The sequence below is a fragment of the Protopterus annectens genome, chromosome 3.part0 (assembly GCF_019279795.1).
Source record: "Protopterus annectens isolate FY-2018-M chromosome 3.part0, PAN1.0, whole genome shotgun sequence".
NCBI classification, from domain to species: domain Eukaryota; kingdom Metazoa; phylum Chordata; order Ceratodontiformes; family Protopteridae; genus Protopterus; species Protopterus annectens.
In genome coordinates this window covers 212,846,815-212,871,174 of record NC_056731.1, presented here as the reverse complement: position 1 = coordinate 212,871,174, position 24,360 = coordinate 212,846,815, and the positions used below count along the sequence as shown (strand labels likewise).

The window sequence follows — 24,360 nt, the reverse complement described above, 5'->3', positions numbered from 1 at the left end:
AAAGATGTCCAGCATGCCACAAAGGTGTCTTAGGATGAAACTATGGGAAAGATAGTAGCTTAGATAAGAAGCAGAAAGATGTTTATGGTTGAGAATAGCAAAGGTGCAGGCAATTAAGATTTTCCTGGAACCTCTGATAATATGTGCCAAAGAGGCATATTTCTGTCGACCAGAAGCTCAACTTTGTTCATTGTTTCGAAAAGAATAAAATCAGTTTTTCTGAGAATGTAAATTAGAGCGAGTTAATTGGTAAACACTGATACTTCCTATCATATGGGCTTCCCAGATTTGGAAATGTATTATAAGCACATAAGTGAGATTGATATATGTACTGTAAAACCCAGGCTACAATCCCAAATGGAAAGCAGTGCTATTCTCACATGTGGGGAGACAGCATAAATTTAGAACACAATGCATCTGGCATTGGTGAAGGAAAACTAGGCTGGGCCATACCCATGCATGTTTAAGGCCATGCTTTCAGCATGTTCTCCCTGTTAAGCAGGTCAATAATTAGATGATGGCTCCAGTAGGATGCAAACTGACTCTGAGAGTGAAAGAATACAGAGAAGGACCAGGAGTATTATGGAATAAGAAAAGCACAAAGTTGAGTTATTGAGTACAACTATATAATGGGTATTGAGTTATCTCATAGAAGCTAAAATGATCTAGAAGTAAGGTGACTTATTGTACTGGGGCTTCGAAAGAGAGTATAAAGAGATGCAATGTCTTGTTAATATTATATATAGACCCTCCAGAGTAGAGTTTCTATTAGAAGCTAGAATTGATACACTGTGGAAGAAGAGGGTAATTAGTAGGGGTTACAAAGTATTGTTAGAACGAAAGATCAACAAGTAATTTCACTGATAGGGGACTAGGAGAGATGCTTAGCCAGACATGTAAATACTACAGAATGGAAGTAGGTATGTGAAGCACCCACAGATTCTCCATAGTCTAGAAGGTTTAAAATATTTGCTTGGAAATGCCTGCATAAGTGTTTTTATGTGACAGAAGGGGTTGGGAAAATAGATCTGCAGGACAGTCAGACATGCTGGACATCTGACGACCAAGAGAGGGGCACCTGGGAGCATACATTTTGGAAAAGTCAGAGCTTGCAATAGTTTAATGTAAGCCTTAAGTGAATTACAACTGGACTAGGAGGTGAAGAGGCCTTCCATACTGAAGACACATTCATCTTAGTATGGTTGAGGCATGCTAAGTCACATTAGCTTTTGGTGCTAGTTATATTACTGGCAAAAACTATTACAAAAAAAATGAAAACCAAAGGACAAGCCCAAGCATAGCAGAGGTAAGAAAATTTATGTTGGAGGTAAAGAAAATGGAGCTTTATGGCGATACTCACATGAGCAAAGGATTAGCTAAGAAATGGGGGGTTTGTGAGAGGATGCAGGCATGTGGTATGTGTAGTTAGATAAGAGGTAGACAAGGCTGATGCTAGACATGCCTCCACTGAGGATTAGTAGTAGGGAAGAGCACTTGGTGAAGGAAAACTGATAAATATAAGGGCCGAGGAGATGTTGGGCAGGACTATGTTGAGCCAAGAGGGAGGAATGTACTTAGTTACTAATGTTTTAACTGGCTGAATTTGAAAGTCTAAAATTAATTTTTGTATTGTTATAGAAATAGAATATGAGCAATATTTTTATTTATAAAAAAAAGATGCATTGCAAATGATGGTTATCTGAAATGCATATCTAGTTTAGAATTGTATGAAGAATACTATAAGAAATTGATATACCAGCAGCCAGTGTATATTGTAAAGAGTGCACCAGGCATGGATATTACAGTCTGTAATTTTGAGATAAATTTTGATGCAGTAAACATTGTTCGGATTAAAAAACAGTACTGGAAAATGTCATTGTTTTTCCTGATGATCTTTTACTTGCTTACAACGCTTACATTTCTATAGATTCATGCATGGTCTGACATTATCACTGGATGTTTTTTGTGGCTCTCACCATGTTACAGTATTCTTTTCAGACGCAGCATATGCATAACCTTGCCCAAGAAACATATTTCCCCTGAAGAATGCGTATATTTTAATTCTTTCTGTATTATTTTCATTACCTCGATGAACTCAAAATACATGCATATACTTGTCTAAATATCTGCTGTCAAATAGTATTCTATCTCTTGGCTCTCCAGAGGCATTTTCCTTATTTCTTGTAGTGCTCCTGTCTCCAGCTGCTGTCATACATCCTTCATGAAAGGTTATAACTTTTCCCATAATATTGTTTATAAATGTTCTCAATACTTTCAGTGGATATATACTACAATCAATGTAATTTTTACACTCTGCCAGTGTACACACCAGTATAAATCTTCTCTGCCTGCTCTTCATTTGTTCTTCAGTCTTTTTTCCAGTACTGTTACAAATAATAATTAAAACCCTTTCTTTTACTGTTCTTTTATTTCAGCAAAGAAACCCTCCTCCTCAGTTTTCTTTATAAAATGTTCATGTTCTGTATGAATCAGGTGCATTTGTTATAGAGATATTATGTAGAAATCACCATTGCAACTGTAAGTCAGTGCCTTGTCGTGTTTTTGTTTTTCTTGTACACCAACCCATTAATGTTTCACACCGATAGTCAAATTGTGACGTGTTAAAGCTTCTGTGGGATTCAGTAAACTCTGTGGAGGCTTTGAGCAGAGCTTACACAGAATTTGTGTTTGCTTGATGATGCGTGGTGCATAGCAGTGGGGAATGCATATTAATGAGGCACAGCATGTCTAAGCTACATTCCTTGGCTCACAACAGTGTTGCTGGCCACGAAACCTTATAAGCAAACACAGATAGCAATTCCATGTAAAGGAGAGCATCCACGTGTACAGATTTGCACAGAGTGCCACACTGATCACCTGGGCCTTACACATAGTGAAACCTTGTCAGCAAATGTAGATAGCAATTCTGTGTAAGGAAGAGCACCTATGGTGCCCAGATTTGCACGCAATGCCACAATGATCACCAGAGGTTTTACAAATAGCTGTCATTCTGTTAGTCAATACATCTGCATAGAAGCCAACTTAATGAGAGGACAAATAACCAGTGACAGGGACATATTTGGCATTGATGTCACATAGGAATGTGTTAGAATGTAATACTCACAACCTCTTAGCGCAACAAATGTAGACAAAGCCATAATAATGGGGGGATAAAGGGCCAGAAATAGGGACAGATTTTTAATGTTGCACTGACAAACTTATGAAGTTGATAGAATGTATATGTTGTACATTAGCATGAACTTTCTGAAGAGCATGAGTTTGAAACTCAGATGTCAGTCATCAGTTTCTGACTGTACTCTGCAATGGCATGCCAATGATTTGGCAGGATAAAAAATGTTATGAGGAAAAGATCACAAATATGAGACAAAAACTGGGATATTCTGTACAGATCAGGACAGTTGAGAGGTACACAATCAAATGTATGTAATATTGATTCACATTAGTCCAGAGATCATCCCAGTGATATGGCAGAAAGCCACATATTTGTTAAGGAAAACATCTGGACATCCTGGGAATATCTGGACATTTGAGAAGTATGAATGTGAATATATGGTCCAAGCACAGTACAGAACAGTGTACCTACAGTACAGAGTATTGTGTTATCCCATTCCTGGCATTCTGTACTGAAGATGAGTTAATGATCTGTAACAGGACATGGGACTGCCATGTAACATGATCACCCAGGGGAAACGTGTATTAAATAGGGACACACAGATGCACTGTAGGAATGAACACAGGGACAGAGTATAGGTGAAACTCTCGCATGCACAGCAGAGGAGGGCATGTCAAAGGAAGATAGTTGCAGCAGCAACACCAAGCACATATTTATATGGCACAGTACAGACTGTACAGTGAAAATGTGTTGTCTGTAACTGTCATGCAAGGTGACATACTGGTTTACTATCATAATCATGAAACCACTTCCATTGAGTGGTCATGATATCGAACTAAAATGTTGAAAATCAGAGCACCGAACAGGTACAACACTGACACTGGTAATGTTGACTTGTGCAAATTTCGACAAAGTCGACATTACCCAGTATACCTTCCCTCCCAGTCAATTCCAAGTAACATTTTGCAGGGGGCAAGCACCCCTGCACCCCCCCACACCCCCTGATAATTATATATACAAACTCTGAGATCCCACTATAGTGAGGAAATGGGTACATTTCCAGATCCCCACTGTACCGCAATCCCAAGGCAGAAATTTGACCTCACAGTAGCGAATGCACAATAGCATTTGCTGTTGTGGTGTCGACCATTTTTGGTTCGGCCTTCTGTAAACTGGGAAACTTGCCTTTTGACTATCCCAGTTTGACAGAATGCTATCTGACAACATGATTGTAAACCAACATAACAATGGGGATGATGTCTGTGTGAGATAAGCATCCTGACATGAATAATGCAGAGGACATCTATCGGGGATCTGACATACAATTAGGGTAGGGTGCATATTGCGAAGCTGTGCAAAATGATATATCAGAATATGAGTGTACTCTCAGCAGAGGGCTCCACCAAGATGGGCCACAGGTAAAGGATCATGGCAAACATTACAAGAACCAACCACAATCATGACAACATCAGAATAATGCCACCACTAATCCCATGCCTCTGATGTAACATATGTGATGTGGAGTGATAACAGATGAGCCTACACACACACACACACACACACACACACACACACACACACACACACACACACACACACACACACACATACACACACACACACACACACACACATGCACACACACTTGACAACTATTATGATACATCCACAGTATATGAGGGTAACCATGTACACTCTCCTGGTACTGTAATGTCTTCAGGAAGTATTAGGAGGGACACTTGCTAAACTTGTATGTGACAATATGGTCACAAATGACATACATGCCATTAATGTTGTGAAACACCTATGTATGCAGTGTGTGCATAAGCTGAATGAGTAGCACACACGCATCTGTGTAACAACTCTCTAAGGCCAAGAACACTGCATCAATGGGCCCAGACAATATCTCTGGATGCCATCTAAATAACATGAAACATGACCTATCGGCCTCTCTGGAATTGCTGTTTAACTGTAAACTCCAATCAGGCTTCATGTTTCATGAATGGAGAACAGCAGCAGTCATCCTACTGCACAAAGGTGACCCATTTACAGATCCTGGAATGTACAGACCCATAAGTCTCATTAGTTGTATATGTAAAGAGATGGAAAGAATTATCATGGAAATGATCAATAGTGATGTAGTAAACCTCCAGACACTGGACCCAAACCAGTTTGGTTTTGTCAAGGGCAGAACATGCCTGCTCAGCCTGGTGAACTTCTTTGAGAAGGTCACCAAAGCAATAGATGAGGGCAGAATGGTAAACATTGCCTACCTTCACCTGGCCAAGGCATTTGATGCAATACCCCATTCAAGCATTGTTGACAAACTCAAGAGGTTAGGTATAAACCTGTATATCACCCAGTGATTTGTCAACTGCCTTGCAGACAGTACCCATGAAGTTAGAATTGGGGAGTGCACCTCTACAAAGAGTTCAGTCACAAATGGACTCTCTCAGGGATCTGTCCTCGGATCACTCCTTTTTGACACTTACTTCTCTGAAGTCAAGACCAATGACAGTGATCTCTGGCTGACTACATTTGCAGATGATTACATATTAGGAGCTTTCATTGAATCCCCCACTGACACAAATGTTCTCCAGGAAGGGCTGACACAGACAATCAACTGGTATCAGAGCAATGGACTGAATCTAAATGACAAGAAATGTCTAATAGTATCCATCAGTAAATCATCCAACCCTGGTAAGTATCATATAGACAACACACCCCTTAGAGTTGACCCAGTAGTTATGGACACACATAAAAAGTAATATAGCCTTTGACCATCACATGTCTACAGTAGCGAGGAAATTATTCTATGTTGTGCAACTTATAAACAAAGGTATGGCACCTAGGTCCAAGGAAGTCATTGTTTCACTGTATTCCACATTCATCAGACCTATCACTGAGTACAATGCCCCCTTTGGTATGTACCTAACCAGGCATATCCAATAATTGGAATATCCACAGAAGTTCCTCACTAAAAGAATACAAGGCAAAGTAAAATGTTCTATGCAGACCACCTCAAGGCCCTATCCTTGTATTCTGTCTCCTACAAGCTTTGGAGGGGAGAGCTATACCTGGCATATAGGGCATTGTCAGACCTCACACTGATGGACCTCCTGAATATCCACAAAACAAACAGCACCAGAATTACTCATTCTAAAGACTTAAACCTTGCCTGTAATACAAGTAGGATCTGCTGGAGAGACAGGTATGTATCCCAGAGACTACCCCATCTTTGAAACAGGCTCCCCATCCATGTGAGGCATAGTTCCTCCCTAGCCGAATTCAAGTGCACCTTGAACAATTGGATGGGAAACAGGAAATTCATCCTTGGTTTGGCAACTGTGTCTCTAATGGTTTATCTCGTAGGCCCCTGCTTGTAAATGTTTAATCTCCCAAGCCCCTGCTTACACATATCAAGGGTATCAGAACTTGTCAGAGATTTGGGATGCATGGATAGGCTTAAAAAGTGCCTTGCAGTCGTTAGCCTAGTAAATACCTATCAACCTACTGCTGTTCTGCACCATCAGACAGTCATGTATATTCTTCAGAAAAAAATATCTAGATATGGCAGATAAGCTGTTGACAGAGCAGTGTGACAAAAGTGGTACAATTTAGTTGCACATCACTGGAATATGTGTAAGGAGTTACATGAAGAAGGGTGCACTGTACATAGTTATTGGTGTGATAAAGTCTGGGAACCATGAAATTGTTATGGCCTCTGATGTGCATGTCCTTCACATACCCAGTACCTGTGTTACATTCAAGGGAGTAGTCAGCATTGTGAACACATGATGGTGGATGTATCACTTACCCTGTACCCCAGGACACAGGCCACATAGTTATAATTCTGATTACAGGGTGTGATGTCCACATTATACTTGGTTGGTGTGTCTGTTTCCTGATTCAGTATATCTCTCCATGTCTCATCAGTGCAGGTTTTGTCATGGCTGTGGCAACAGTCTCTGGTATGTGTTGATACTATTTGTATTATACTAATATCACAATTGGAGTCAATGACTGCACACAAACTGTAGTCCTTCAGGCAGCTGTTTGGACACAGCATGTGTATGTCACCTGTGATATCCATCACTGAACTAATTGGTAGGAAAGGGCCTATCAGACACCCCTGATGTACCGACTTAACCACCGGACCTGAGGTATATGTCAAGTCACACATTTCAGCATAGTGAAATGCCACGTATGTCATACACTGGTCTACCCATTTGGTTATTCAGCTGTTTATAGCCAGATATGACAGTGTTGATTGAATACCTCAGTGTGGATTTTTGTCAAATCCCTTGACTTTTTCAAGTTCCACATGATACTCTTATCATCATGTATGCCTTCACTGACCTCTTTGAGGACATCTATCAGATGTAATGGACCTGATGTAGCAGTAACAATTCATACAGGTCTGTTGCACACACTTGGAATATTACTAGTGTACATGGGGAGGAGGTCCGTGATGACATGTTGGTCTACCTCACAGTCAAGGAGAGTCAGAATGTCTCTATACATGAATGCATCAGGTACTGTCCGCCCAACTCGGGTGGATGCATGTTGATGTGCACCCTTGTATGGGAACATAAGTCATGTGGAGGTTGTGTTGAACTGTGTATTCAACCATATCAGGAATATGTATGTGTTGGGTCATGCCATAGGTGATGTGTGATGTTGTCACAGCACATTGAGTCCATGTGATAGGCCTGCATGAAGGTAAGACAAGTGCATACTGCCTATTTTGAGCTGGCCTGGGGTTTTGGGACAATCGGACACACACATGTATCATTGAGAAAAATTCCAAGCCGGTGATTTAACCTTATGTCAGTTGATGGGTGGACAGTTGGCTCACTGACAGAACACATTATGTGAAAGTTGATGAATCAGCCTGTACCATTAGAGCTGTCACCACTGGCAAACCCCCAGGAATCTGTGCTTGACTGTTCACTGTTGAAATTGTATTCCCTAACAGTTCAGGCTAAAGTATATGGCCTTTGCCTTACCAAGTTTGCTAATTCTTGAATATTATGTGCCTTGTCCATGAGGGACATAGGTGCCAGCCCAGAGGTGACTTTACAGTCACCCATTCGGTAGTCAAGTTTGATCTTGAAAAAGGTCATTGGGGAGCACTGCTTCACATGCAGTGGGAGCCTATTACAGAGTTGTGTGAACTGTTGTGGGATATATCTATCTGCCCAGATATCTTGTTTGGTATTTTATACAGTTGTATCAAACTGAGCCTGCATATCTCAACTGTAAAAGCAAGTATGCACACATTAGTCTGTAGCACAAACCAAGAGTACAATATTATACTTTAGTCAGAGGCAGTGGGTTCAAATACCATACTTCCCAAGTATACAATACTGTTAACTCTTCAGTTATGTGTAACTTAAAGGTTTAAAGTAAAAGCTCTATACCAGTGGCACACATGCCCTGCTGTAAATTGTAATCTGTATAACTGGAACATGCATATGCTTAGTATATGCACATGTAAAGGAGCACTTGCTGCAATCTGTAGTATAGTGTGCACCTGTTAGGAGCTGCTAGTCATAAAAGTAATAGTTATCTCTTAGGGGTGATAGTCTTAAGAATAAAAGTTAAGATAATAGAGTCAAATAATTGTATTAATGCATTGTATGTTACATATGAAGGTACTAATATTATCTCTTTTTTTTTCTGTCACCACAATTCTTATCTCTTTTTTGTTTGTTTGGTTTTTTTTTGTTTGTTTTATATTATTATGGGTTGTCAATATGTGTCCATGCCATCCATGTGTACCATATCATGAAATGTTCCACAGCACAGCGGGGTAGGGCTGCCCCACAGGATCCGCTTGCCCCCACTCCACCAGCCTTGGCATCATTGCCCAGCATGTCTGGGAGACATCCTGGCAGCACCACCACTTCAGCCCTTGCACTATCTGCTCCCTCAGGTAGTCTTCTCCCAGAGGATAGTCCAGTGGTTCTCTCCGGGAGCATTGGCAGAGGTGGGGAGTTTATCACCCATGCTTAACTGCCAGGGATGATGCATAGGGTTGTGCGCTGCACTGTTGGTGCATGCCTATGCCGGATGGAGGGGCTGCTCTCCCTCATTTTATGTAGGACCAGGAGGAGGAGGAGAAGGAAACGTCAAGTGCTACAGCCAGTGGTGAAGTGAAGTGACAGTGATGATAGTTTTTGGATGAAAACTCTTTTCTCACTGTCACCCAGCTTGATGACCGTGTCCTGGATGTCCCCACTTTCACCCCATCATTAGTGTCTTATCAACGTCCTGTGTCCATCACTGTCTCTTTGTCTTGTCTTGTTTGTCTTATCTGTCTGCAATTGCTTCCTCACCTGTCCAACTTACCAGACCCAGACATACCTATGTACCTTCCCCAACATTCCTCTGTCACTCAAAAAAAAATGGGTACCTGTCCCACAAAAAAAATCGTCTTATACATAGCTCTCCATTTTGCACACGTGTTCTTGACACACTTGACTTGGTTCAATTTGCTATACAACATGATTGTTTTGTGGTCACCCCTCTCTCTGGAGATGACAGTCGAAATTCATCTAACATTCTGAATATATTGTAAGTTTTTACTGTTGAAGAAATGGATAGCTACGGTTCTTTTCTACCTCCCTCCTGCACATTTCTGTATTGCTTTCCGTTTGTTCTTCCCCCTGCTTACTCCCCATTTCACCACTGTCTTATCTTCCCCATTTATTCCTTTAATGCATTATTGCATGATGGTGTGTATCGCTCAACAACGGTAATACAAATAAACTTAAAAGTGTTAGATTCAGTTGTATTTGAACCCAGTGCCATCTGCCCCCAAGATCTAATGTATCTCTGCATTAACTGCATTAACAAGTGCCACCACAGAGTCATTTAAGTAGTTAGGTGTATTCCAGAGACTGAATACTAACTCAGACTTTAGCATCCCCATTTCACCACTGTCCTGTCTTCTTCATTTCTTTTCTTTAATGCATTATTGTGCAATGGTGCACATTGGGAATGAACGATAAAGCAAAAGTAGTTAAAAGTATTAGATACAGCTGTATTCCAACCCAATACCTTTTTTCCCCAAAAAGGAATGTATCACTGCATTAATACCTGCTGCCACAGAGTCAGTTAAGTAGCAGGTGTATTCCACAGACTCAATATTAATTGTCAGACTTTAGCAATGCTGCCACTGGAATAGATACATGACGTTCCCTTATGTACTAGTCATTTATAAGGTCTCCCATTTGCCCATTGCTCAAAGCCATGCAAACAAGATAAGCACAACCAAACCTTCCATTCATGCCTCCATTGCCTGTGATTGTGCTAAGTGCCGCATCATGCAAACAGTGGCCAAAAATAACAATAAAAACTGACAGAGAAAACACTATTTGCACACAGATGAAGAGGAAGGTGGGTATTAATGAAACAGAACCTGTAAATTGTACACTGTGTACTTGCATTTCCAACCTTGACAGATGTACATGTAACACTTGGTAAGTCTAACCTATCACACCCACCTGATGTAAGCATTCATACACAGAGGGAGTACCTGTATGATGCTTACATCTGCTACACATAGTGAAGGATTTGGGATTCGGCAGTTCTAATGAGTTCAGACCTGACTTGCATCTACATCATCTTGACAGCCCTGAATCTACACCAGAAGGCAGCCATGTAGCTAGGGAAACTGAAGGGGAGCCACATTGTTTATGTGCTGAACACAGAAGAGAGGTTATTACTTTGGGATATATCTGCACAGAGGAGTACTGATTTTTAGATGATATGCCTTTATTTCATCAGTTATATATTGCATTTGCTGACATGTAACTGTTGAATAGTCTGTTTAATGTTTTTTATACTTATTTTGATTAGGACACACTTTTAAACTTCTATCTTTCTGCATTACTTACAAGTGTACTTGTTCATTTGGTGGTGGGGGAGCAAAGCTGCATTTGTGTTATTGCACAAAAAAGGATTATGTTGCTATTGTAACTCTCCTTTTGTTGCATCCAGCCTACTGTCACATGCTAAGGTCAGTTCTGTACAAATCTTACACATTTTAATTTTTATTCTCTCAGTGTAGTCTCCTTTACATGGCTAATTTCCAAACATTTTGGAATTCACAAGGTACACCAGCACGGAGTCTATATGGTTGCTTTATAGCTTGTTGAATAGCTCCAAAGTATTGCCTTGGTTGATTAGCATGCTGTTCAGCTGCTTATGTAGTAATTAGCATGCCACGGTGTTTACCTTGTTTGCCTGGGGGTGCTCGCTGCTACACAGTGCTTACTAAATTTAAAATTTTCCACACCCATGTGTACATTGCACCATGACATGCACTCTGTGGAAAACAACTGTGTAGGTTTTATTGAATCCCATAGCTTATCCTTTATGCTGCTTACATATACTCTTTGTCTTTAAAACTGGTCCTTAATTGTCTGCTTGTATCTCTTTTTGTGTCACTTCATATGTTTTGTGTGTAATATTTCCCCTATTGAACCTGGTTGCTTATTTTCATTACAGCAGGACACAAGCCCCTCCCTACCCAAAAATAAACAATATATTAATTTTATACTGCGGTGGTGGTGCTGTGGTAGCGTTGTCGCCTCACAGTTAGACGTTGCCCGTTCGATTCTCAGTTAGAGCGTCTTCTGTGTGGCGACATGCGTGAATGGGCGTTCCTTTGTTGAAGGTTGTGCATTAGGCCCGGCAAGCCAGCACATAAAAATCTACTGCCAATCATTAGCAGACTGGAGTTCTGCTGTGGCGACCCCTAACCGGGAAAAGCCGAAAGACACAAACAAACATATTTTCTCAAGGCAATAGAGTTATCAGTCTGTAAAAATGGCAGTGTGAAATTTCTTCTACCCTTTACTCCTTTGGGCTAGGGAAAACCTACTATAAATCACTAACTTATTTGTTTCACTTGCCTGTAGATAGTACATTAAATATCTATTTTTGTGTTGGCTAGACTGCCAAACATTACTAGTTACTTGCTTTCACTTGGTATGTCCCTTTCATTTTTATTCATTTCTGCAATGAATTAATTCCTGCAAATAGTGCACATTTTTGCAATATTTCTACTTAACTTCATTTGATATCTCAAATGTTGCAACAACTGTTAAAATGTCAGTCTTGTTAACTATCTATATAAAGCAGAATTATCCTCTATAATCAGTCATAGTTTACCGAGAAAAGCAGGCTGCATTCCAAAAACACATAAGAAATAATTGGTCAGTCTGCATGCTGATAATACTTTAACTAAGCAGCTTGCAATAACAGATACCTATTTTCTTACTAGTATATACTGATTTTAATTGTTTTAAAATATTTTTCAGTATGTCAGTATATACTAGTGAGAAAATAGGTATCTGTTATTGCAAGCTGCTTAGTTAAAGTATTATCAGCATGCAGACTTACCAATGTAATTTGTGTTTTAGTTATACTAAACCTTCTTACCCCCACTTTCTCTATATATGTATATAATATATATATATATTTATCTATATATGCATTTATTTCCCTGCATTTAAACTGCTATCCTCACTCAGTGTTCCCAGTGCATTGTTTTTGTGTAACTTGCTATCTACCTCTTTTCAGTCAGCATACTTACATTAGCTTTTTATTCATTCCTGTACCTAATGCACACTTTACTAGAGCTAACTTTATACCTTATTGCATACTTGTTCCAAAATATAATATGTAGTTTCCTTTTTCATTCATCAATTATAAACTTCTCTATTCCCCTAGTGAGAGAGAACTTGTACTGGAAACAACATAACACAATTTGCAGTTTTGAAAAAAAGTGTGACAGTACAGCCCCCCACCCATTCAGTTTTATTATTTTTATTTTTATTTATTTTACATTTGTTTACTGGGCTAGTCCGACTGGATACATTTCCATTTTCAGCAGAGGCCCAGGGAGAAAAGCTCCACATTGAAGTTAATACAAACAAGTCATTTACATAAAGAAATTAAGTAGTTAGTAAAATACAAACAGAAATAAGGTTCAATCTAGATTATACTAGTTGAAAATATATACTGGGAAGGACACTTACTCTAATTTTATTTACAGTACAAGATAGGGGAGTTATACTTTACTAAAACACACATGAAGAGTATAATTGATTAAGTAAATATAAACCATACAGAGTTCTATATTAATTCATACCAGAGGTTAATTAACAAGGGTGTTTTAGAGATTGTCTCCTCAAGGGGAGTGAGTAGAGAGAGGTAAGAGAGGGTGGTTAAGAGAAGAGTAATTAGTAGAATCATAAGATTAGTCGGGATTGATGCATGGGCATAGCCAGAGTGTTTTTAGATTTTGTTTGAGCTTTTGTTTAAAGAGGAAGGGTGACGAAGTAGAAGTTAGAGTGGTAGGTAGAAGATTCCAGTATTTACCTATGGTGTTGGAGAACAGAGTCGCCTGCTATGTTATTGGACTTAGCTTCACAAGAAGTTTATTAGAGGAGCGTAATGAATTTAGGTTAGAATAGGGAGAAATAAGGTCAGAAAGTATAGGAGTATTTTTTGGTTGGTAAAATATCCTATGAACAAAGGTAAGTTGGGAGAGTAATAGCGTATTTTTTAGTTCTAGCCAGTTTAGTTGTTGTAGATTCTGACAGTGGTAAGTTCTAAATGGGTTTGCGGTAGCAAATCTAGCAATGCTATTGTATGCATTTGCTAGTTTAGTGAGGTTATTTTTCTTTAAGTTAGTTTATATGGGTGAAGCATAAAGAAGAGTGGAAATAAGATGAGAGTGAGCGAGTGTAATTTTGGCCTGTGGAGTTAAAAGGTTTTAATTCTATATAAGGAGCCGAGTTTTCTATTTACAGTTTTAATAGTGTTATTAATGTGATTATCAAAAGTGAGGTTATTGTCAATTATAATACCTAACAGCTTAGTGGTAGAGTCAGGGGCTATATGTGTGCCATTGTTGGAAGTAATAGAGAAGTCTATGAGGGGGGACTTACTATTAGGCCTGAAGAGCAGGAGTTTGATTTTATTGGCATTCAAAAGGAGGCAGCGTTTCAAGAACCATGCCTCAACTGTGCTAAATACATTCTGTGTTAAGGTTTGTAGTTCAGAGGAGGTGTTAGCAGAGCATATGTGTTGAGTCATCTGCATATTGAGTACATGTAGCTTGAGGTATTGCTACATGTAAGTCATTTATGAATAAAGAGAAGAGGAGAGGTCCTAGGATGGAACCCTGTGGAACTCCAAGAGAGACTGGCAGAAGGGATGAAAGTGTGTTATCCCAGAGAACTGCCTGTTGCCTGTTACTAAGGTAGGAAGTGAACCATTGAATAGCTTTGGTATCTAGAGAGAGAGATTCAAGGGTTTTTATGAGCATATTTTGGTTTACCATGTCAAAGGCTTTTGACAGGTCTATAAAGAGTGCTGATGACAGGATACTATTATTGCGGTTTCTATTGATACACTCGGTAAAAGATAGGAGAGCTGTTGTAGTGCTATGAAATGGCCTAAAGCCATGTTGACAGTTGGCTAGTAAGTTATATTGAGTTAAGTGGTGCATTAGCTGATGATGAATACATTTCTCCATAATTTTTGCTAAGGGTGATAAGAGTGCTATAGGCCTGTAGTTAGAATACTCATTTGAGTTACCTTCTTTATGTAAAGGGATTGTGTGGGAAATTTTCCAGATAGCAGGGATGATTCCTTCATTGATGGTTCTGTTTATAAGGAGGGATATGGGATAAGCAACTGCTTCAGCTGCTTTTTGAAGGTATACAGATGGTAACTGATCTGCAGATGGGGTACAAGGTTTGAGTTTTTGGATGAGTTTTAGGATGTAGGAAGTAGAGATGGGTTGTAGTTGGAATATAGGGAGATTAGCAGATGTGCAGGTGGGAAGGTTAGATTTGTCTGTTGTGAGTTGGCTCGCTAGTGAATTAATGATGTCTGTGAAAAAGGAATTAAAGGCATTGGCAGTATGGTGTGAAGTATTCTTTTCGGCCCCTAAAGGGGAAGGTGTACTAGAGTGGCCTGGGTGTAGGAGCGAATTTAAGGTTGACCAGAACCTTTTGGGGTTGTTATGATGAGTTTGCTGTAATTTACAGTAATAGTTCTTTTTATCTAAAAAAACAGCTTTTTTAGTGCTATTTCTTAACTGTCTAAAGGCTTGTTGGTCTAAAGTAGTTTTTGTAGTTCTTCATTTAGCCCAAGATTTATTCCTAAGTAGTATTTTTGTCTTTTCTCTTTGGACAGCCAGGGGGCAGGTTTAGATTTAACTCTGATAGATTGTTTTGGAGCATGTTGGTCAAGGATTGATAGGAATTTGGTATTGAAATATTTGATAGCATCTTCAAGGGTTAGGATTTTTAGAAGATTCCAGTTACAGGCTTTTAGTTCATTTTGGAATAATAATGGGTTGAAGTGTTTATTGCTATGGGAGACCCTGTAGGTAGGGGTATAATTAATGTCACTCTTTTGTCTTATGATGTAGGTTAAGGAATGATCACTTACATCATCAGGCAAAGTTCCTACTGTATATGTTTGTTGCTGTTTGTTAGTAAGAATCCAATCTAGAATACTTTCTTTGTTATTGGGTTTATTGATTCTTGTGGGATTATTGATTGTCTGAGTAAAGCCATGAAGATTAATATGAGATGAAGGATTATTTGTATTGACAGAGGACCAATCACAATTAAAATCTCCTAAAATGATTGTTTCTTGTGGGTAGGAAGAAGATATCCAACTTAGGATATTCTCAATTGTAGTGTAATTATTGCCAGGAGGTAGGTAGATACAGATGATATAGATTGATTTATTAGGGTTTAGTTGTAGTTTAGAAGTAAGGATTTCAGCTTTATCATCTTTTAATGGGTTGGAAGGTTGTGAGGAGATTTTTAGTCCATTTTTAAACAGAAGTGCTACTCCTCCACCCTTACATTTTATGCGGTCCATTCTCAATATGTTATATCCAGGGGGAAGTATTGCATTGTCTTTAGTACCAGGTTTCAGCCAAGTTTCAGTGAGACAGAAAATGTCAAAGGAGTGAGTATCAAGGAGGGCATGGAGATGGGCAATCTTATTGCTGATACTGCGGATATTGAGATGTCCGATAAGTAAGGCATTAGAAACAGTGGTTAGTATTGGGGGGGGTAGAGTATGAGATATTATAAGTTATGTCAGTGGAGTTATTAGTTGGTCCTGGGTTAGGGTGGATGTCACCAACGCAGAGGGTTGGTGTTTTTAGTTCAAATGATGGTTTGCACGAGAAGTTGGTTAGATATTTTAGCCTCCTTATGTTTGGATTGTTGAAGTTAATGTGTGTAAGTCGATGGTATTTGGGTAGTAGGTAGTTGGGGGTGCATGTAATGTTTAAATGAGTATAAGTTTGGATAGGATGTTGGAAGGCTGTTTGTCTGCGACAGTAACTAAAGTGGTAATAATTAGTTCTTTCATAAGAAATAAGGAGATAGATGATGGTTAAGCCTAGAGAGCATATGTATATGAATATTAGTTTGGTTAGTATAGTTTTAGATATGAGAGACATATTGTTAAGAAGAGTTATAAAGCCCTAGGAGATAGAGTTAATAAGTAAAAAACAAGTTAAAGTATAGGAAAGGTATAGTTTTCCTGAGAGGAGTAGTTAAGAGTATAAGTGAAAAGTAAGTGTTAAGAGAGAGGTAATCGATAGAGTAAGTTAGGAGGGATGAGGTGGGGTTATAGTAATTAAGAGAGAGATAATAGCTAAAGTAGTTAAGGAGGGATGAGATGGAGTTATATTAATGAACAGTTACAAGGGATAGGATGGCTCAGGGAGGGGGTGTGGTTAGGGAGGTATAAGTGTAAGAGCACTGGGGGTGGGTGGGATATGGGAGTAGGGTAGGGGAGCGAAGCAGGGCAGAACCAGTCAGTAGATTATGTGGAGCCAATCAGACTTTCCAGAGAGCTTATCGCCGATGTATGTCAGGCAGATAAGAAACACCTTATTGTAGAAGGTTTATGGCAGTAAATTTAAACAAAACCAGTTTACTTTTAAGTTTGCACAAAACCAGTTTACTTTTACTCTGTAAATCAGCGTCTGCTATATACGTTTTTATAGATAAATTCGGTTGCCAAATAAGTTAGTTAAGCAGAGATGAAGAACAACCTCAGCAGACTATAGAAAGATCAGTCACTGTTTTGTGCTGCCATCTAGTGGCGTAAGGGAGGAAACTTTCATTTTAAGTAAAATTTGAAATGTATTTATATTTTACATATATATTGTGAAATAGTAATTTTTCTCTGGTATATACTGATTTCAGTCATTTTAAAGTATCAATCAGAGTTCAGCTCTCTCAGTATGGTTATATCAAACAGGTACTGTTCTTATTCAGTGTTCCAAGTATATTTCTTATGAAAGGTCTCACTTTTTTGAAAACTCTTCAGTCTCCTTTGTTTTATCCATCATTTTCTTTTGGAAATCACCAAATGATTTCACAGGAGTTCTGTCAACTAAAGTGTCCATAGTGTGCTTTTCATTTACTGACTAGTTGCATGTTCCTTCACCACCTTCTTCTGTCTTCTAGGTTATCTTTTTTTCCCATTCATCTTTTGTCTGCCAAAGCAAAGTGTCATTTCTCTGGAACATCTTATGGATGGAAGAAATGCAGTTCTGTTAGTTTGTATTTGTAATGAAAAGTCATTGACCACACAGGCTCTTGTGTTTCCAGATTTTAAAATTGTTTATTTTTTCCACAAAATAGAAATAATTTACTCTTTTAGCTAGTATGTCACAGTTTAATCAGTAGTATATATCTGTCTGCTGCTTTTTCAGTCTAGAATTAGGAATATTTACTCTGTGTGCTCTTTCTGTTTTAAAATTGGCAATAGAAAGATAAAAAGTCCAATCCATGTACTGGGGCAATTTTCTTATAAATCCTTACTTTCGGTTTATCCCGGTACTGCTGTAAACCTGAAGTTGTCTCTGCATGACCTGTTCTTGAATTCAGCCATTTATTCATATTTTAGTTGCTTTTCTACCATTGTTACTTTCACTTTCCTTTCAATAGTATTCATAACAGTTACTTCCTCTGAATGGTAAAAACTTCTATTTCCTGAAGGTTTCTGTTGTTCATCTCTGTGAATTCCACTGGGGAGCCAATTGTCTTAAAAACGTCAGAGTCGTTTCATCAATCTTCCTGTCTGTGGTAACTGAGGAATTTCTCCTTTATGTGCCATTACCATTTGCTTTTCCCACATCTGATCCATTCTGCTTTTTGTTTCCTTACGAGTTTTCAGTTGTTGTTCTCCCTTTTACTTTACTTTTCTCCTCTTTGCAGACCTTCTGGATGTTACAGACACTTCAGCTACCAATTTCAGTTAAAAATGTGTAGTAATTTTGCAGGCTGATGCTTCTTTTCAGCTTCTCACCTTATTGTCACTGTCTTGGAATCCTAAAGGAATATTTTCAAATGTTTTGCCAATATACTACTGACTGCATTTTGTTTTGAATATTTTAATGTTGTGCATCAACTTGGTAGGTTTGATGATGATTTTGTTGGTAACATTAGTGAAAACTGTTTAATTGATGTGCTGCATTAATAAAATAAAATAAATATTTTGAATTTAAAGAAAGAATGGCAGCGTGGCCAGTATTTTCTTTGTATTTCACGTAGACATTGTTGCAGTAACTTATTATCTATAAACATATTCCATACTTTACTAGCAAACTTGAGTGTTTTAATCAGCCACACTAAAGGTAGTATAAATTACACAGCAAAATACAAATATATGTACAATATACCACCAGTTAACCAAGCACTTGACAAATGTACAGAAACTTAAATTTCGCTAGTTTAATGCCATTTTTTCAGAATTTAAATTTTCAAACAATTACTTACTTTCTCTGCTGCTTGAAATAGAGATGATTATAAAATACAATTTCTGTGTTTTTTTCACTTTTGTTCATTAGTCAGACTTCCAGCACACACACACACACACACACACACACACACACACACACACACAAACACAAACACAAGTCTGACATTTATTGTATAGATAGGGTCTATATTAGAAGACTGAAGACGCATTCTTTCGAATGCATCTTGATCGAACGTAAAAGGCTGAAAATGCAAAATATCAAAGCGGCTGTTAAGTGAATTCTTTCCCTGGGAAAGAATTTGCTTGGCTGCTTCGGTACTTTGCCTTTTTCGGCATTGTAGTGCGGTCTCTGAGTTGGTATATTTAAGTAGGGGGGGTGTGTGGGGTGCGAAGCCCCCCACTTAATGTAATGTTTGAAATTGATTTTTATTTATTTATTTTTGTTGGAAACAAATTGCTGTTCTGACACTTCGACATTGTAAGCTTTTGCTTACATAGGGTCGATCAGTCACCATTCGCTTTTTTAAGCATTCAGTGATTTAATATTGATCCTATGGATATTAGAAATCTTGGGAGGACAGATCACATCAGACATCTGTTCATATTAAAGACTGTAAATTCCAGGATTTGTTCATGCCAATAGCCCTGCTTAACATTCTTCTACCAACTGTTTCTGTCTACTTACTTCCTCGTCCTACTCTACTCATCTTATCCCCTTACTACCTCGATTTTTCCCCTGGCTACACAGACACACATACAGACATCTTGTTTCTCTACCTTCAGTGTCTGTCTTGTAACTACTTCTACTATCTTTGGCTTCTTCTTCCCTTCCTACTTAGATCCATGTTATACATAGCTGTATTGAATCTTATTTTGTATTTAAGCTAATTTCCAAGATGTATTCTATGCATCTAAAAATTTCTCCTGTAATTGCTGTTACTCTTTGTTTGCAATTGTTTTTGTAACTTTATTTGTAATTGTTCTGTATATGGGACTTTCCCCCCGGGCCTCCGCTAAAAATGGGATATCACTCAATTGGACATACCTGGTAAACAAATGTCAAAATCAATAAATAAATAATGCATGCTTTGCTAAAATCATAGTATATTCATATATTTATTTATATGTTTATTTTGTTGGCACCTCGGCACCGTAAAAATCTACTGCCAATCATTAGCTGACCGGAGTTCCGCTGTGGCGACCCCTAACCGTGAAAAGTCGAAAGAAAAACAACAACAACAACATTTTGTTTCAGTATTTAAGCATCTAAAACTTGGCACCGAGCATAAAAACATAAAGTAATAGATTAAGGAAACTTCTGCATGAAAGCTGCATTTTCAACAAGTTAGAAATGCATTAAGTTAGACAAATATTTAAAGTTAATTAGAAGCATTATAAATGTCATATTTGCTTAGATTTATATAGACACATAAAATAGAATTTTAGGGACCTTCGAAAGGAGGCCTCAGAATCAGACACCTGTGTCATGGAAGTTAGTTGATTCAATGGGAATGGAGCTAGGTAGGCAAAAATAGCCTGCCCAACATCTCAAGATAGATCCTGGGAGCAAGAAGAAGCCTATCTAGCAATAGGGAACCAGGATTTGTTGCAAGTGGAAAGATTCCAGCTTGTACAAAATACAAAAAGCCAAAAGCAAGAGTTTAAACACACTGTCCTGAAGGACTGGTGATGTTTGCAGATCCTAGTGCACAGAGATAATGTGACTGGCATGAGAAGCTCCATTTAAAATCCAGACAGCAGAATGTTGTTGCCATTACAGGTATGCTGGGTCTTTCCACCAGCCTGCATTAGGGGTCATTACAATTTTTCAACTGAAAAAATACAAGAACATGAGCCACCATCAAAGGATCCATTGAAAGAATAAGGTGCTTGATCTTGCAGTATTTCAGAGATGGTAATAAGGTGTCTTGACCACAGCTAACACATGATCCCCCACTGCTAACCTGTTGTGAAGAAACATACCTAGATGTCATACAGAAGATGCCAATTCCAAATGATTCCCTCAGAAAATAAAGGGGAAGTAACAGAAATGGTGAGGGATAAACAGTGTCATACAAAAGCTTTGTCTTCACAATTTGGATCTTGTCATTTCTGGGTCATCCAATATATATAATAGCATCCAAGCAGTTTTCTGTAGTGGCAGAATCTTGCACAGGTGCCTTTGAAAAAAGAGAGTCATGGTATCAACATGATAGTGGTAGTTAAGGTCACCTGCCGAAATTTTGGAGAATTTTAGAGAACATAATTCTGAATGTCAGTATTTTGAATTGCTAAAATAGTTGTGCCTGTGTGTGTGTGTGTGTGTGTGTGTGTGTATGTATATATAAAAAAAAAATATATATATATATATATATATATATATATGGATTCATTCCACTTCGCCGAAAACTCACTTGATCAAATGTTATTTCACCAAAAGCTCAAATGACCGAAAACTCATTTGACTGAATCCCATTTCACCGAAAATAGTGGTGGCAGTGTATATGCCCTTTTCCCTACTGTGGAGTGACCCTGGAGTTAATATATATAGTTAGGGGGGTGTGGGGGGGCACATGCCCCCACCTAGCTTGGTTTTATATTGTCCAGTTTCTGTTAAGAGGGTAAATAAGTAGTTTTTAACCAAATTAAGTGAGGGGACTATGCCCGTTCCCCACCCAACCCCCCTAACTATATATACTAACTCCAGGGTCGCACTACGGTGGGGAAAAGGGCATATACACTGTCACTACTATTTTTGGTGAAATGGGATTTGGTCAAATGAGTTTTTGGTCATTTGAGCTTTCAGCAATTTGGTCTCGGTGAAATGAAATTCAGTCAAATGAGTTTTTGGCAAAGTGAAATGAATCTATATATATATATATATATATATATATATATATATATATATATATATATATATATATATATATGTGTGTGTGTGTGTGTGTGTGTGTGTTTGTGTGTACTCATACACACACAAATATATACAAACATTCACACACACATATGTATATGCACATATGTATTTATACATATATATGTATATGTATACATATATATTTACATACACACAAGTATAATTGAGTTAATCAAAAAAAGAAATGGAAAGAATCACAAAATGTGCCATTTCTTCATCGAGCAGAAATAACTAAACAAAAACACATTGACATAATTGCAAACTGGGCCTATCAACTGAAGGTAAGATTTTACTAGCCAAAAGAGCACTGATTAAAGAGTGCCACAGACTTCACAAAGATGATGACAGCTTCATAATAGCCACTAAGCTGACATAAGAAAACACCTCCCAACAAAAGTTAAAATTGCTTACACAAGGGCAACTGCTACATACCACAGGCACATACTGGAGGAAGGGTTGAATGATCTCAGCATCATATCCACAAAAACGTCACACAGTGTCCTGATATAGAGGAGAAAGCCCCATAGTGGCTAAGACAGACTGGATTACACAGCCTGCTTACTATCCTAAAGGACATCATTAGACAGGCAGATGCAGCATTGATCTCCCAGACAAGAACATTCCCTTCCATTGGAAAAAAAATGCATTTTTTTATGCAACATAATGGGCATCCAAACTAAGTTAATTCTGTTTCACATAGGTCCTCCTTCACCTGCACTCTAGCTGTCCCAGTTCATAGATCTTATGAATCCCAGAATCAAACCATGGCTTGCTAGGCACTACCAGTGTGGGGCACATGTACACTGACAACTACTCCAAAACATTGTTTTCTATTATAGTATAAGCAACAATTAGAGGATCAGGCACATCAGCATTAATCTACTGAAGTAACTAATTCAGAAAGATGATTAATGAGACAGTCTTTTTCCTGCTTTCGGAGCATAATTGTGGCATTCCATGCACTATACAGAGTTTCTCTGCCACAGTCTGCCCTGCTCAATATATTATCTTCCACACATGTACCAAGTCATTGTTTGACAACATGCTGTGATGATGTGTTTGTGTCATTCATTACTGTTCCTGCTTAGTTTCTGCATTTGTTTTTATGCAAAGGAGGACCAAACACTACAGTGTAGGCTTCCCTTTGAAGTGATTGTGTTATGAACCCATTTTAGCAGTGAGTCTTACAAAACTGTGTGTAGGTCTGCAAAGTGACCTGTTTCTATTGTTTCTTCCCCAAAATTCATAAACTAATACTGTTATTTATTTCATTAATGTTCAGTATACCACTCATTCCAAACCTAACCTCATTCAGGTCTCATGATGCAGAGTATGCATCCCCATTAGCCAAAGCTGGTTCCTGCAAGTCATAAAGCTGGCAGCTGACCATTCTTACAGCAGGTCCTGCTGCAGTGATGAAAAATGTCTGTCCTGTACCTCAAGAGCAGCTACTTTACCATCATTTTTCGATTAAAAATACCTTCTCCTTCCACTCTGTGCTTCCTTTTTTTCTTCCTTATCCATGCGATAATTCTGGGACTCCCAGTTCTCCATGTTCACTTGCCTATACTAGAACACTGACAGGTGCTCTATATCTAAAAATGAAAAGCAATTTTTATATCTCTTCACTCTTCAGTTTCCTGCCACGCAGACAGACATGTACAGAGAGAGAGAGAGAGAGACATCTACACTCACAAAAATATAGTTCAGAGCTCAAACTTTTCATGGGATGGCATAAAAGCATTGTATATGGTGATTTCCATTTTTGTATGTAGTGCATAGGAATTTTCAACAGACATCATTTAATTGAAAGTAATAGTTAACGAGGAGGGGCCCTGTGAGACCCTGTAGTTAAGAATGTGCAAGTCTGTGGCCAAATGTTTGGTCAATACACAGTTCTGAATTTGCATGTCATGCAGTATCTCTTCCTTTACAGCTGAGCCAGTTTTTAGAATTATATGCAAGTTTATTGCATGTGTAGCACTCTTGTTACTTTTACTGATACAAGTTATTTTTAAATAGCAACCCACCCCCCCCCCCCCCGAAAAAAAGGGAATTTTCTGGGGCCTGCAATGGCATTGTTTTAGTTCATATGCCACCCTAACTAGACTTTAGAGAAATGGGGTCTATATTAGAACACTGACAGCTAAAAACAGCGAACACTCTTACCTCGACACAGTTTAACTGAAAAATCACTGGGCCATTCTCGGGAGTTTGCCATTTCCTCCGCTGTAGTGCGACCTCAGAGTTGGTATATTTAAGAAGGGGATGTGGGTGTCTGTTGGTTTGTTTTATTTTTTTTTTTTGTTGGCCCAGCGATTTTTTCCCTGGGAAAAAAAATCACTGTTCTGGCCATTCAAGATTTTGTGCTTTCGGTTAAGCTGTGTCGAGGTAAGGGTGTTCGCTGTTTTTAGCTGTCGATGTTCTAATGTAGACCCAAAAAGTGGGTCCTGAACTATTGTTGTAGTGGACTGTACCAGTG

The 24,360-nt window shown here is 38.5% G+C and overlaps 1 protein-coding gene across 1 annotated transcript in view; it reads left to right on the top strand.

The window, feature by feature from the left end:
• Positions 1–24,360, top strand: part of DNAH11 (dynein axonemal heavy chain 11) — a 4,606,558-nt gene that overhangs the window by 3,734,173 nt on the left and 848,025 nt on the right. The gene's annotated exons all lie outside the window — the stretch shown is intronic.